The sequence below is a fragment of the Dasypus novemcinctus genome, chromosome 8 (assembly GCF_030445035.2).
Source record: "Dasypus novemcinctus isolate mDasNov1 chromosome 8, mDasNov1.1.hap2, whole genome shotgun sequence".
Lineage (NCBI taxonomy): Eukaryota > Metazoa > Chordata > Mammalia > Cingulata > Dasypodidae > Dasypus > Dasypus novemcinctus.
In genome coordinates, this window is record NC_080680.1 from 53,789,601 (window position 1) to 53,802,858 (window position 13,258).

The 13,258-nt window shown below is 32.8% G+C and overlaps 1 non-coding gene across 1 annotated transcript; it reads left to right on the top strand.

Annotated features, from left to right (window-relative positions):
- The first annotated feature begins 12,516 nt into the window (after positions 1–12,516).
- LOC111763532 (U6 spliceosomal RNA) lies at positions 12,517–12,619 on the top strand. Its single transcript, XR_002796386.1, has one exon. It is a non-coding gene; the product is annotated as a U6 spliceosomal RNA (small nuclear RNA).
- Positions 12,620–13,258: the final 639 nt, after the last annotated feature.

The window sequence follows — 13,258 nt, forward strand, 5'->3', positions numbered from 1 at the left end:
ATCCTACTGAAATGGTAACAATATAATGGTAAATATTTTTTAAAAATACTAAGATGCTGAAATGAAATTTACAAACCATGCTAGAATGGTATAGTGGAATCTGCAGTGGACGCTGTGTGGGTACCCCACCTAGATGTCCTTTTCTACTTCTATATGCATCCTCATAACAGTTCACACATGTCCCCTTTTCTGGAGAATTGCCCTTGTCCAAATGATAGCTAACTTGCCTGGGTGGATTTTCTCCCCTCCCTATATCCACCCAGCAAAACATGGGCACTCCTTGCTACAAGGTGGAATGAATTTTGTGGTACAATCTTTGCTGCCAAGACTTTTTTTTTTTTTTTTTTTGCGGGCTGGGGGTATGTGTACAAGGACCAGGGATTAAACCCAGTCAGTCTCTTCTGTGGGAACCCGGCACTCAACCACTGAGTCACACTGGCTCCCCAAGAGCCAATGCTAACTTTTTAACTCCATTCCCTTGCTAACGTTTTAACTCCATTCCCTACCCTTTCTCCCTCACTCTTCTTCTCTAGAGAATAGTTTTTTAATGTCTTTATGTTGGTTTGTTCTTTAATTTCACTCTTGTCTTTGAATAATTCTGCATCAATTGGTGGCTAGCTATGAATAAAATAATTTATTGCTATCGGGGAGAGCTGTGTTATTATTTTGAAAGAAAAATACTTATTACGTATTCAAAGCAGCAGGCAATAACATACTGTTAAAAATTTAATTATTGCCCTTTATTGGAAGTCATTAATTCGTGAGCTCACTTCAAACATATTGATATTTTTAAGAAAGGAATAAGAAAGTTAAGGCAAATTTTTATTCATTTGTGATTCGTTTTACCATTGCTTAAGAAATACAGACTGTGATAAAAAAAAAAAAATTGTGAGCAGTTATTACACCATGAATGCTGTTATTGGAAATTCACCTGACTAAATTTTCATTTTCTTCTTTGTTTTCCATATAAAGTTGATTTATGGTGAATTGTATAGTTCGTTTTTAAGATTAACCAAAATTCCTACAATGCCTACAATGGACATACACACATCACAAAAATATTAGATTTTGAAAGGAACTAAAATCCTCTCTAGACTTTTTTACTGATTTAAAGTTTCAAAGATTTTAAATTTGTGATGGCCTTGCTACTCTGACTAATGTTCTTTCAATTTTACCGCAAAGTATCTTTTATTAATTCGATACTTCTACAACAGTGGTATCACTTCTTCATGGAATATGTGTGTATATTTAATCCATCAGAAACACTTTTCTTATTGGCATAGTTACATGTAGATATGTATTCCTACCATGTAATACTATTATGTCTGAAAACTAACTTTTTTGCCCACCTGATCCATCTCAGAGAACTTTGTGTCCATTTGTTGTGACAATGGCTATTCTTAAGTTCCTTATTCCAGTGAAATACAGAAGTAATTTTAGCAATAAAATAATTATGTTTAGTTTGGTTAAATAAAACATGTAATGAATGGATTTGTCAAAATACCTTATAGATCATATACAGAAAATGAAAGAAAATGAATTAACCAAGAAATCTAAGTAAATTCTCCTCAGTATAAAACATGGGCTTATGCTTACAATTGGGTTTATTAAACACAAAGTTTCTTGAGAAGATTTATTTTCAATGACTAAGTGATGGTTCTAAACTTCTGATATTATAACTCTCAAATTATGAAGAATATGTGAAAAAGAGCAATTTGTGGTAGAATCTCAGGATATGCTTTGAATAATATGATGCATTACTACAGTAATTTGGGGCAAAAACTGAATAGCTTTCATGAACATATCTGAGTTTGAAAATAAATAATATAGACTATCTTTCTCTTGAGTTACACTCTATTTTCAGAAGATCGTGTTTCAAGGAATTGGGAATTTGGAAACCTAATATCCAACCCTAGTTTTGTTGTTATTTACTTCTATAATCTGAGACAAATCAATGACTTAAATACCTGCCTACCACCTCCAGTTCTATACAACCATTTCCTTTGTGTGGATGAGTAGGTGATTGTAATTGTTGGAAAAGTATTAGAACTGTCAAGTGTGTGAAATTGACTACATAATTTGTGTAACAAAAACCATGAATCTATTTGCTCTGCATCAGGAAAAATACCGTGTTCCATCAAGAAAACAAACAAATGAACAAAAATTCCAATAATATCAATAGTCTGCCCAAGAGATTTTTATATATTTTTTCCTTCTGCTCTCCCTACCACCATGTCCTCTCTTACATGAAGACCTTAAACTCTAAGGCTACTACCAAGTCTGTATTTCTACAGAACTAGGGAACATCCAAATATTTGATGATTCTCAAGAGATATGTCATCATAAATTGCCTCTTAAATCTATTCTATCAAACTCCTTTTCATATATTTTCAGTTCTTTCAAAAACAGGTTTGAAACATTTTCTTCTTCCAACTAGTTACTTGAATTTTTCAGTCCAGGTTATGTGACATAATGTGCTCTGTTGGTTAAAGTCTTCTTCAAATTTCTTAAAAGAAACATGGGAATCATACTGTACAAAGGAGTTTGGGAAAAATACAGTAAATAAAATATTGAAATGCTGCATCCCTCAGAGGATATTTATTAATAAAATAATAATAAAATTAATAAAATAATTGCCTCAGAAATGAGAAATGAATGATGTATCTTAAATAGATTTGAATCCAGAAATAGCAGGCATAAACATTTCACATGTATTTTATCAGGCCTAGAATTCAGTATATTTCCCATCAGAGATTCTCTACTACAAATGTGTTTCAGCAGCATTAGTTCATGAGATGAAATAAATGGTTTGGATCTCAAAAGCTGAAAAAGAGAAGTCTTGCCCATTCAAACTGTTCAAACTGACAAGGAGTTAGTCACATCTTCATTGGTGTGACAGCAATAAAACAGTGAATTTTACTATTCATTAAGCCTTATTCTTCCACTGTTATTTTAAGTTTCTTTTTCACACAGAAATTATTTCTTTAAGAAGTGCATTAATTTTGTCAAGTTATTTCCACATATGTCAGTATAATACGCAACTGTCTGCAAAAGGAATAATGCCTTTTAAAGCCTCTAACTACATTGAAGGAGCTGTTTAATACTGAGACCACTCAGATATTGCATAAAAAAGAATACTCCTTATCAGGAATTTAAGGATACTGAGATGTATGTTAAACCATTCTTGACCATTTTTTGTAAAGCTTAGAATTTAGATGATGTGCCCTTGTAACTTTTTTATGAGTGATTTTTAAACAACTGCTGACTTGGGGATCCACAGTATTTTAAAATGTAGTGGATGCTTTTCCCAATAACTGTTGTGTGTATGTCATATAATATCTTGATTCCACAGTTATGGTAGGAGACCGCCTCTTTTTTCAAATTGTCCTCCCTACTACAAGGGCTTACCAAAATTATATTGAGTTCACCATATGCAATATATTTTAAATCAGAACATGTTTAATCATAATTGCTAGAAATTCATCCAACTGCTTTTTCATGATGCAGTAAACATTGAATTTTGAAAGGAATCTACTCTGGCATCTTCTTCGTGTTAAGTATTTTACCTAGATTATCCATTTAAATCCAACACAAACCCTAAGACTCTCCATATCTTGTATGGGAAGAAAGAGCAACTCAGAGAGGTGGAGCATTAAGTATCTTATCTAAGGTCATATATCTAAAAATGTTGCAGAAATATCACATAAATTACAATTTTGTACTTGTCCCATTAAACAACACTGTACTGTATTCCTTGTCTTAATGAAGAAATATTGTCGAAATATCTCACCCAATGTACCTTCAGTTCTTTGGTTGAGTAAGGGCATAGTGTATTTTATTTCCCAACCAAAAGTAAATGATTGCCATCTTCCCTAGTACATATAAGAAGAACAAACTTCTGGCATGTTTTACTGGCAATGGCCATCTAACTTAGAGCTCAAATTGTCACCGTCTGTCACTGGATGGAATTTTCCCTCATATGGTCCAAGTGGAATATATCACATTATGGAGTTCCATTCCCCATTGCATACTGCCACAGCATATCTCCAAATAGCTTCCCTACTAGCACCTCAAACCTAGAGTCCTCATTTACTTCTCTTTCAAGTGTCCTGCTCTTTCTGTGTTAAGGCAAAGTTGGTACAAAAGAGTATAGCTCACAAACTAATGTTTGCTTGATCAGTACTCATGCCTTCCTCTTATGAAATATTTTAAATATTGCCCCTAATTATTTGTTCTATTAATGAAAGCACTATAATATTACAAGAACTTGGTTTCAAAACTTTTATTTTTTTTCCTTTACCTACTTCAAATTGAGGTTCCATTCTCCCCAATACTCCTGGCAAGTAATTTAGGATTCTTCTTCATACTCACTATATTTTCTCAAGATTCACAATCTAATACCTAGACTATTTTAACAGACTCCTAATTAGTCTATTCACCTCCCTTCCTTTATTCTTTGGTTCATCTTGTATACTTCTTACAAGTTAATATTGTGGAAAATAATCTTATTCATTTAGCTTAGTCTTTCATGCCTTCTAGAATCTGGCTTCTACCTTTACTTCAAATATTGCTTTTCATCATCACCCTTTTATCTCTCTGTGTTGATTAAACCAAGCACTCTGCTTACTCCCAAACGTTTCTATTCATCTACCTCTGTCATAACTCATTTTGTTTCTTTCACATGCAGTGTTTTTTAATATCCATAGGTTCAAACTATACCTAATATAGAGGAAACACTCCCAATACCACTAAGTAGGTAATATCTTTCTAACATTTGAATGAATTGATTAGTAACATACTCCCCTCCTCTGATTTTCTATAGCCCCTGTAAAAACATCTGTAATGGTGAGGCTAATGTGTCAACTCAGCCAAGTAAATGTGCCCATTGTTTGATCAAGCAAGCACTGTACTAATTGTAATATGAGGACATTTGTGGGCTTTAGCCACAGAGACTTTATTACATAGAGGACTGATTACATCTACAACCAACCAGGGAGATTGCTGCCAGCAATGAGTGACATATTATCCAATCAGTTGAATGCCTTAAAAGAGGAAGTGATTTCAGCTTTCAGAGAGAATTTCTCAGCTAGTCTTTGGACAGCCAACATCTCCCAGAAACTCATCATAGACCTTAATTGGACTTTCATCAGACCCCCTGATTTGGAACCTGCCTGTGGAAGTTGGACTTGTGCATCCCCATGGTCACATGAGAGAATCTTATAAAATCTCATACTATTTGCAGATATCTCCTGTTAATTCTGTTTCCTAGAGAACCCTGACTAATACAACATCCTTTCTCCAACATATAACCTTTGGCATTTCAGTATCATTTTTATTTTCTACCTATAACATAGATCTATAGCACAATGGAGAAGATTCTCTGTTAAACTCTTAAAGAGCAACATCCCTCTCCAGATCATTTTGTATGAAAACCCAAAGCCAAATATAGATGTACCATAAACCAGTAGTTTTAAAATAAATGATGTGAACACAATAATTACTATAAATTTTTTTCTTTCAACTTAATATACCTATTCAAAATCTATTATGAAGAAATAATATAATGTATAACATGATTTTCTAAAGATTCTCTTTATATTCTAATCACTCCTTTCAAATGTTGTCATGTTTCCTATGTCATATCTCAGCTCCATTCATGATCTATATACCAGTAAGTTCCAAATTCATTTTTCCCTTCTGAACTTTTTCTTAAAATGTGTTGAATATATTTAAAGCACTCCTCTCAAATTGGGCAAATGTTGTATCAATTGTATTGCCTTCCTTTCTTCTTGCTGAGCATGGTTGTTTTCTTATATTCCCTGCCCTGGTTAATGATGCCATTATCCAATTAATCAACCAAATCCAACACCTAAGAACGAGCCTTGTGTCATTCCTATTCCTCACCATTGATTCTTTCTAAGAAATGTTATTTAAATGAAAAAAATATAATCCTGCCAATAAGACCATTGTTATAATAAAAGCCTTTACCCCTTTTCTACTGTACTGTTATAATAAACACCTAAATGGATTCCCATCATTGGTTTCTATTCTCTCTTCTATCGTTAGAGATATAATTGTTTTTAAAAGTACAAAGTATGTGCAGCTTTTTTTTTCATAGTTGAGATTTATGCTATGTAATGTACCAATTGACTAAAATTTCCAAATACTGAATCAGAATTCAAGGCACTTAAGAGTCTATCTCTAATCTCTTTCCAGCTACTTATCACAGTGATTTCATACTTTAGCATCCTCTAAAATCTATTCACATTTAAATTATAACTATAGAACAATCACCCTAGTGTTGTACACTTTTCATTGGTGCATGTCTCTCTTTACCCAAATTTTGTTTTCCTTTCTTTACCACCCATTCCTGTTGCAATACTTTGCTTTCAAAATTTCCATTGTTTTTCTCCCATGTAGGTGACTGTATTTTTTACTGTATGACCATTTCCTTATATGGTGTCTGGCACTTGGCAGGCCTTCAACAAATATTTATGGAAAAATAAAAGAAGACTTTTCTGAACAACTACTTATAATGTCTACCCTAATATGAAATGTAACCTGTGGCTTCTCATTTTACTTCTTGGTGTCAAAAATTTGTCATTTAAATTATTCAGAAGAATGTTACTCTTAAGCTTATAAATATAAATCTATTTTCATGTCGCATGATTTCTTGAGTCCAGTGAGTGAGCAAATGAGTAGCTATGAGTACAGTAGTTAATTGACAGAATTTTAAATTGAGTTTCCTAACTTTCAATTAAGTGCTTTAAGTTTCACTAAGAAGAACAAAGTATTATCCAATAGTGATCTGGCCTTAACACAGAAAAAATTATAATTTGTTATAAGTAAATCAAAATACCAGGCTCTTTCTTCACAGCCTTGCAATTTTACAATAAATGTGTATTATTCATTTATAAAATGTAATTCTGAAGAGTTTAAAAGAGTTTAATACCTTTACTCTTTCCTCATAACCTCATTCCAGTTAGCAAGACCTTAGTAAATTATTTCAACAGATAGTAGCCCCAATGAATAATTAGAATTTCTAAATTATTGAATCTTAAATTACTGGTTTTAATGTGATTAAAACAGCCTTCAGTAGTATCAGCTATGTCAATAAGAAGTTCTGCTTCTACTTGTCACTAAGAAAAATAAAAAAGAGCAGCTGTTATATCTTTGGAAACTCATAATTGGTACAGGCCCTTTCAAAGAACAGTTTTTAAAAGCTATAACTTCACTAACTACATTAACCCAATCTTTAATAAGACCCATTTGTATTGTAACATACAGACCTCAGCTATGGGGCATTAACATGCTTTCTCTGGCAATATCAAAATCCAGTTTCTGGTGTTTTTCTGTGTTTTGTTTGCAGAATGGGGAGGGGGGGCGTTCTCTTTCCAGGACCATAGTTTTGTCTTAATTGCTCAACTGAGGAAAGTTGACATCCATTCTTCCATTCTTTCCTGTCACACTTAATAAACAGCTAGAGCAACAATTTTAAAAGCACGTGTCTTTCTTTTGGAATTATCATTTCCTTAATACAACATGGGGAAGGGGAGGAATTTCAGGGTGGGGACCTTTAAAGGTTGACCTAAATAAACTGAGTTATCTATCTATTTGACAAGTATATATACATCTCTAGACTTTTCAGTGAAATGTGCATTTCAGAACCAACTAGTCTAAACTTATATAATAAAATTGTGTTTTCTATCTTACAATTAACAACTGTTTTACTCCCCTCCCCCCCCCGCCTACACCCTACTACCACCATCATTGGGTCTCCGGAAATACAGAATTAAGAAACAACCTAAAATGGGTTTAGGAAAAAGATAACTGTGTTATGACATTTATTTCAACTTGTCTTTTGTTTGTTTAATGAAATTTAGAAACATAAACAAATGTGCCACTAAAACAGTGGCATATAATGAAAGTATACAAATCTGCAAAGTGCATGCAAAGTAATACTGAGAAACCTATCACATGAAATTTACCAAAACTATTCAGATATGTTCTCTATTGCATAGACATGCTTTTTATTAATAAAGATGAGTGTGTAAATCTGTTAATTACTCAAAATGACCAAATTTACAGTTGTAACCCTCTAATGAAAAGGTCTAACCCTGACACTTTATTTATTAATTATATCCAGTCCATGAATCAGAGATAAAATGGGAGAGAATGTAGCAAAATCCAATTCTATTAAGTGTGCACAAAAAATCAAATAAGCCACAATCATTTTTATGAAGCCCATCTTTTTATAGATCATAGGTTGCTATGAAAGCAAACAAAATAAATCATATTTTTGAAGGCTGTAACAAGTTAGGCAAGAAATGATAAGAGCATTAGAAATGATACAATTTGGGAATAAGATTAAAAAGAAAACTACATAGAAGAAATTAAGTGATCAAGAAATTGATAATTTGTTATATCTGAAACAAATATTTCCAAAGAAGGATTCCAGAAGGAAATAATTACAACGTATATAAGAAAGGAACTGCCATATTACCTGTAAAAACAGGAATTTTGAAAATTCATTCATATAGAATCTTTGCAATTGTCTTCATTCAAATGTTGATGTTTTTTAAAAATAAAGCCTAGTCATTTCACATGTAATTTTCTAATCCTTCAGATATCCTATACTGTATATGTAGAAGTGGCTGATAATGTATTAACTGTGCTGCTGGGGAAAACTCCAACCCTCTACCTAGGTTGTTTCTAATGCCTGTAGGAGAATCTCCTCTGGCTTATGTCTCAGAAGTCTTCTTCCCTCTTTCTAAAGCTCTTCTGTCACATCAATTTCCTCTTATTTTGCAGGGTCTTTCCCTCATAGGAGGGTAAAATGATTGTAGAAGTGATATGTTAATGTACTGCAGGTAGTTGAGAGTATAAAACGTTCCTCATTTCTCAATGAATGCTCTTTATTAAAAAGGAAAAGCAATATGGTAACCCTACTTGGTCAGTTTAAGGAAGAAACTTCAGTCTCCAGGGTGACAGGGCTTGACTGACAAATGTTGCCATGGGAGGAACGTGGTTGACAGAGATTTAGGAAGATTCCCACACTCACACCAGGTCACCTTAGCCCTATGTGTGCATACCTGCAGGAAGTATGATTAAATATGTTATAATTTTTTTTGGCTCGGGGGGAAAAGAAGCACCACTATAAATAAAAATCTGCTATTCAACTTTCAGACAAATGTATCCTCAAGAATAAACATTTAAATATAGTGCCAGGGGTCAACATGAGTTTACAATAAATTCAATTTCCCTCTTTCAAGATAGATAATAGATAGATATAAATATAGATATAGATGATAGAGAGAAAGGTAGAGAAAGATAGGTGAAAGAGAGAACTAAATATTTTCATGTATTGAGATATTAAACAACATTTTGATTATTAAATGAAATCTCACTACAAAAAATTCCATTTTATTTGGATGGTACAGTTAGCTACAGGACCAAGCTGAATTAGTTCCTTATCCTTCTCTCTAGATATTGGCTAAAGATCATCATGGGATAACTCATACAAAGTGTCACAGATTAGCATTTCCCTTTTTAATAAGTCAGGCATTTGTAAGTTTTATATTCTCATTAACTTGTCAATTTTACTAATAAATTCTAACAATATCAGGACACTTAGTACATTATATTTGATAATTACTTCCTAGAATCACTCTAATCACATCATTCTCTTTATTTAGAATATTTTTTCTAAATTTGGAGCAAACAACTATAACTTTTATTCTGCCAAGAAACCCAAAAATCTCAGACTCAGATGAAGCTAAAATTGAACCATCTGTTGAAAATTCAGTTTCACTAATTTCCTGAATTGAGAATGTAAGAGTCATAAGTAGAAGGAAAGTGGTTGATTACAGATGCCAAAATGACATAAAATAGAGGAAACATCTTTCAGGTATAGAAAATTAAGTCACTACATGTGGCTGTAGAATTAAAAAATGAGTGCCATATATATTTTCATGGCATAAACTATCACAATTTTGAAAATCTTAAAGGAAGCCCATGACTATGATGGACCAGAAAATAGACTTTTCCATAATAAAACAATGTAACACATATTTACTGAGTACTCACATAGGCTATTGTTTTCAATTCTCTTTAAAATGATGACTTCTCATTTTACATAGGAAGAACTGTAGCTCCAGGAGAGAAAGCATATATCCAAGTTCTCAGATGTCAGAACTGGAGATAAAACCTTGATTTTTAAAATTAGAATCCATAATTTTTTTTTCAAAATTTCTTTTTGCAGCAGGAAAGGAGAGAACATCAGATATCATTAAAACATTTAAATTCTTGCTGGTCTAAATGACCTGGTTGATTATAACACATCTTCAGCTAGCATTTGAATAGTGTTGCAAAATTATAACCGAGGTGAAATGCCATTCATCTGAAAATGTCAGCAATTGCCTTACTTTACATATAAAGAGCATAATCCAAAAAACGGAATCACTATCAATACTGTAATGTGTGCCTAATAGTGCATACATATTTGTAGTTCATCTCTTAAACAACTAAGCTAATAAACAGTACATTAAAAAAATGTAATCTCTTGTTTCAAGCATTAGTGAACTGCCTAGATATCCTCTCCACATATTCTTTCCATTTGGAAATGGTTTTCCTTTCACTTGTTTCTTTTCTATTCTTTCTTTAGCCTCAAACTATGTGTATCTGAATGGTAAATCAAAGACTTGGAAGTTATTGTTTTCCCTTGATGCTATTCAATTTTATTTTAAGTGTTTTCACGCTGATAATGTTGCCAAGAAAAATCTTTTATAGTTAACTCTCGGAATCAAACAGCAAACAGCTAATTTAAACTTGACATTTCATTAGATGTTTGGATATAGATAAATATATTTGTCCACAAGTACTCAAGAAGAACATTAGGACAAATTCCCAATTGCGACAATATTTCAAAAATAAGATTAAGGAAAAATCACACTCCATAGTTATATACACAACAGATCTGTACAAGTAAAACAGAAGCAACCCAGTCAATTTACGATGTGCAAGGATATGATGCAGTAGTGGGTTACATTTCATCCACACATATCTACATGAAAGTTGCCCTGTATGCATAGGTTAATTACACAGTAAACTAACTCCCAACGTTGACTCCAGTAAGAATTGTACTTTCCTTTAGCCAACTCTCAGAAACTACTTGTTATTCACACTTATGTTGCAAAATGATATTTGAGATAAGACATTTCTAACATCTGGTATTTTATCCTGCTTTATTCCACATATTATAAAAGAAATTATGAAGATTTGGGTCCTTCCTAGGTAAAAATAGATTTATTCCCTGAACTGGCATCTACTTGTTCATTCACTGTGCTTACAATTACAGCAACTGCAAAATGAATGGTTGCCCAGTGCCAATTTGCAAAAAATTCATTTATGAATTACTATGTATTGTTTGAAAATCTAAAACCCCTAGTGCATCAAATGTGGATCTTTAAAAAGTAGCTTAAGATAAACGGGAAATTGAGAAGCAAAATCAGTCAAGAAAATAGATCTGCACTAAAAAAAATGAATTAAAAAATAACTCGAGGGTGTTAAGTTAGCAACTTTCTTCATTCTCACACTACTGGGGTCATTCTGTCTTTTAATATTACTACATGCATCTAATTAGACCCTGGGGATTTTTCACTTGGTTCCTAAGTAAAGAAGGGACAGCACCTTATTTTAATATTAAAGGTTTTATTTAAAATAATTTTTTTCTGTGAAATGAAGTGCCTAATACATTTCAAAGACTAGTGTTAAGCCTAATTGAATATAGCAGTATTAGAGCAATGTTATACATTTTCCTTAGTAGAGATTGCTGATATCTTAATGTTTTCCAAAGACCTTAAATCGAGGCTTCGTAATATATTCAATAATCAGTTTGAAGAGAATCTGTTATTGCATTCAATGTGTGATGCTAATTAGCACTTAATAATTAATGTCACTGCACCCACATGTCCAGAGGGTTCTACATCGTTTCATATACTTGAAGAAAATGCTTGTCATATAGACCTATATAGTAATAGGAAGCATAGTAGCTTCCATTGGTCAAAGAACATGAAGTTCTGTGTTATGATTTTTTTTTATTAGACAGTAAATATTGTGTACCTGGATACATACTAGACTGAGAAGCAAAACATCATGTTCCAAACTTGGCTCACTTATCAGTTGCATGTTCCTAGGCAGATCTCCATTTTTCATTCTGTAAAAGAAAGGCATTCAGCAATCAGTGTCCCCTAACTGGTGGTGTTTGAAAAATTGACCAAAACCTTTTAGACTGCCCAATACATATGTCCCAAATCTATTTCCTTATAATCCCTTGGAAGGATCAGACTGTTGTGGGATCTAATTATATGTTACTAAGTGATTCTTATGTACATTAAAACTTGAAAAATCCAGGACCAAATTAGTTCTAAATTTCCTTCAAGCTCTGATGTTCTATTATTTTAAATTTCAATGAAATAATTATATTTGCAAAGTGTCAATTGAAAACAAATCTGGTGCTCGCTTCAGCAGCAAGTACACTAAAATTGGAATGATATGGAGAAGATCAACACAACCTCTGTGCGAGCGTGACATGCACATTTTTGAAGAGTTCATATTTTTGGACACATGTGGCAACATGGATGAACCTTGAAGACATTATGTTGAGTGAAATAAGCCAAACATAAAAGGACAAATACAGTCTCACTATTATGAACTGAATACAATGAATAAGTTCATCGACTTAAAATCTAGAGTATAGGCCACTAGGGAATAGTACGAGGATTGAGAAGGGGGAGCTGATGCTTAATGTGTGTAGAATGTTTAATAAGATTGATTATAAATGCTAGGAAATAATGGAGTTGATGGTAACACATTACAGCGAGTATAACTAACACCACAGGTTTATAAACGTGAATGTGGTTCAAAGGGGTAGTCTAACAATGTAAATGTCAATAGAAAGAGAGCTAGAACATAATCTGATAGTATAACAGCAAAATCGTGGTGGATGAGGTTTGTGGATAATAAAATACAAGAATTTTCTTCTATGAACTAGAACAAATGTTCATCACTATTACAAGGTGTTAAGAATATGGTGACACATGGGAAAAATACAACTAATGTAATTTATGGACTATGTTAACAGTAATACTGCAATATTTTTGCATTAATAGCAATGAAGGTACTATATTAAAGCTAAGGGTCAACAATAGGGCACTTTAGAGGGATAAGGGAATTTTGTTTCTAGAATAATAAAATTGAG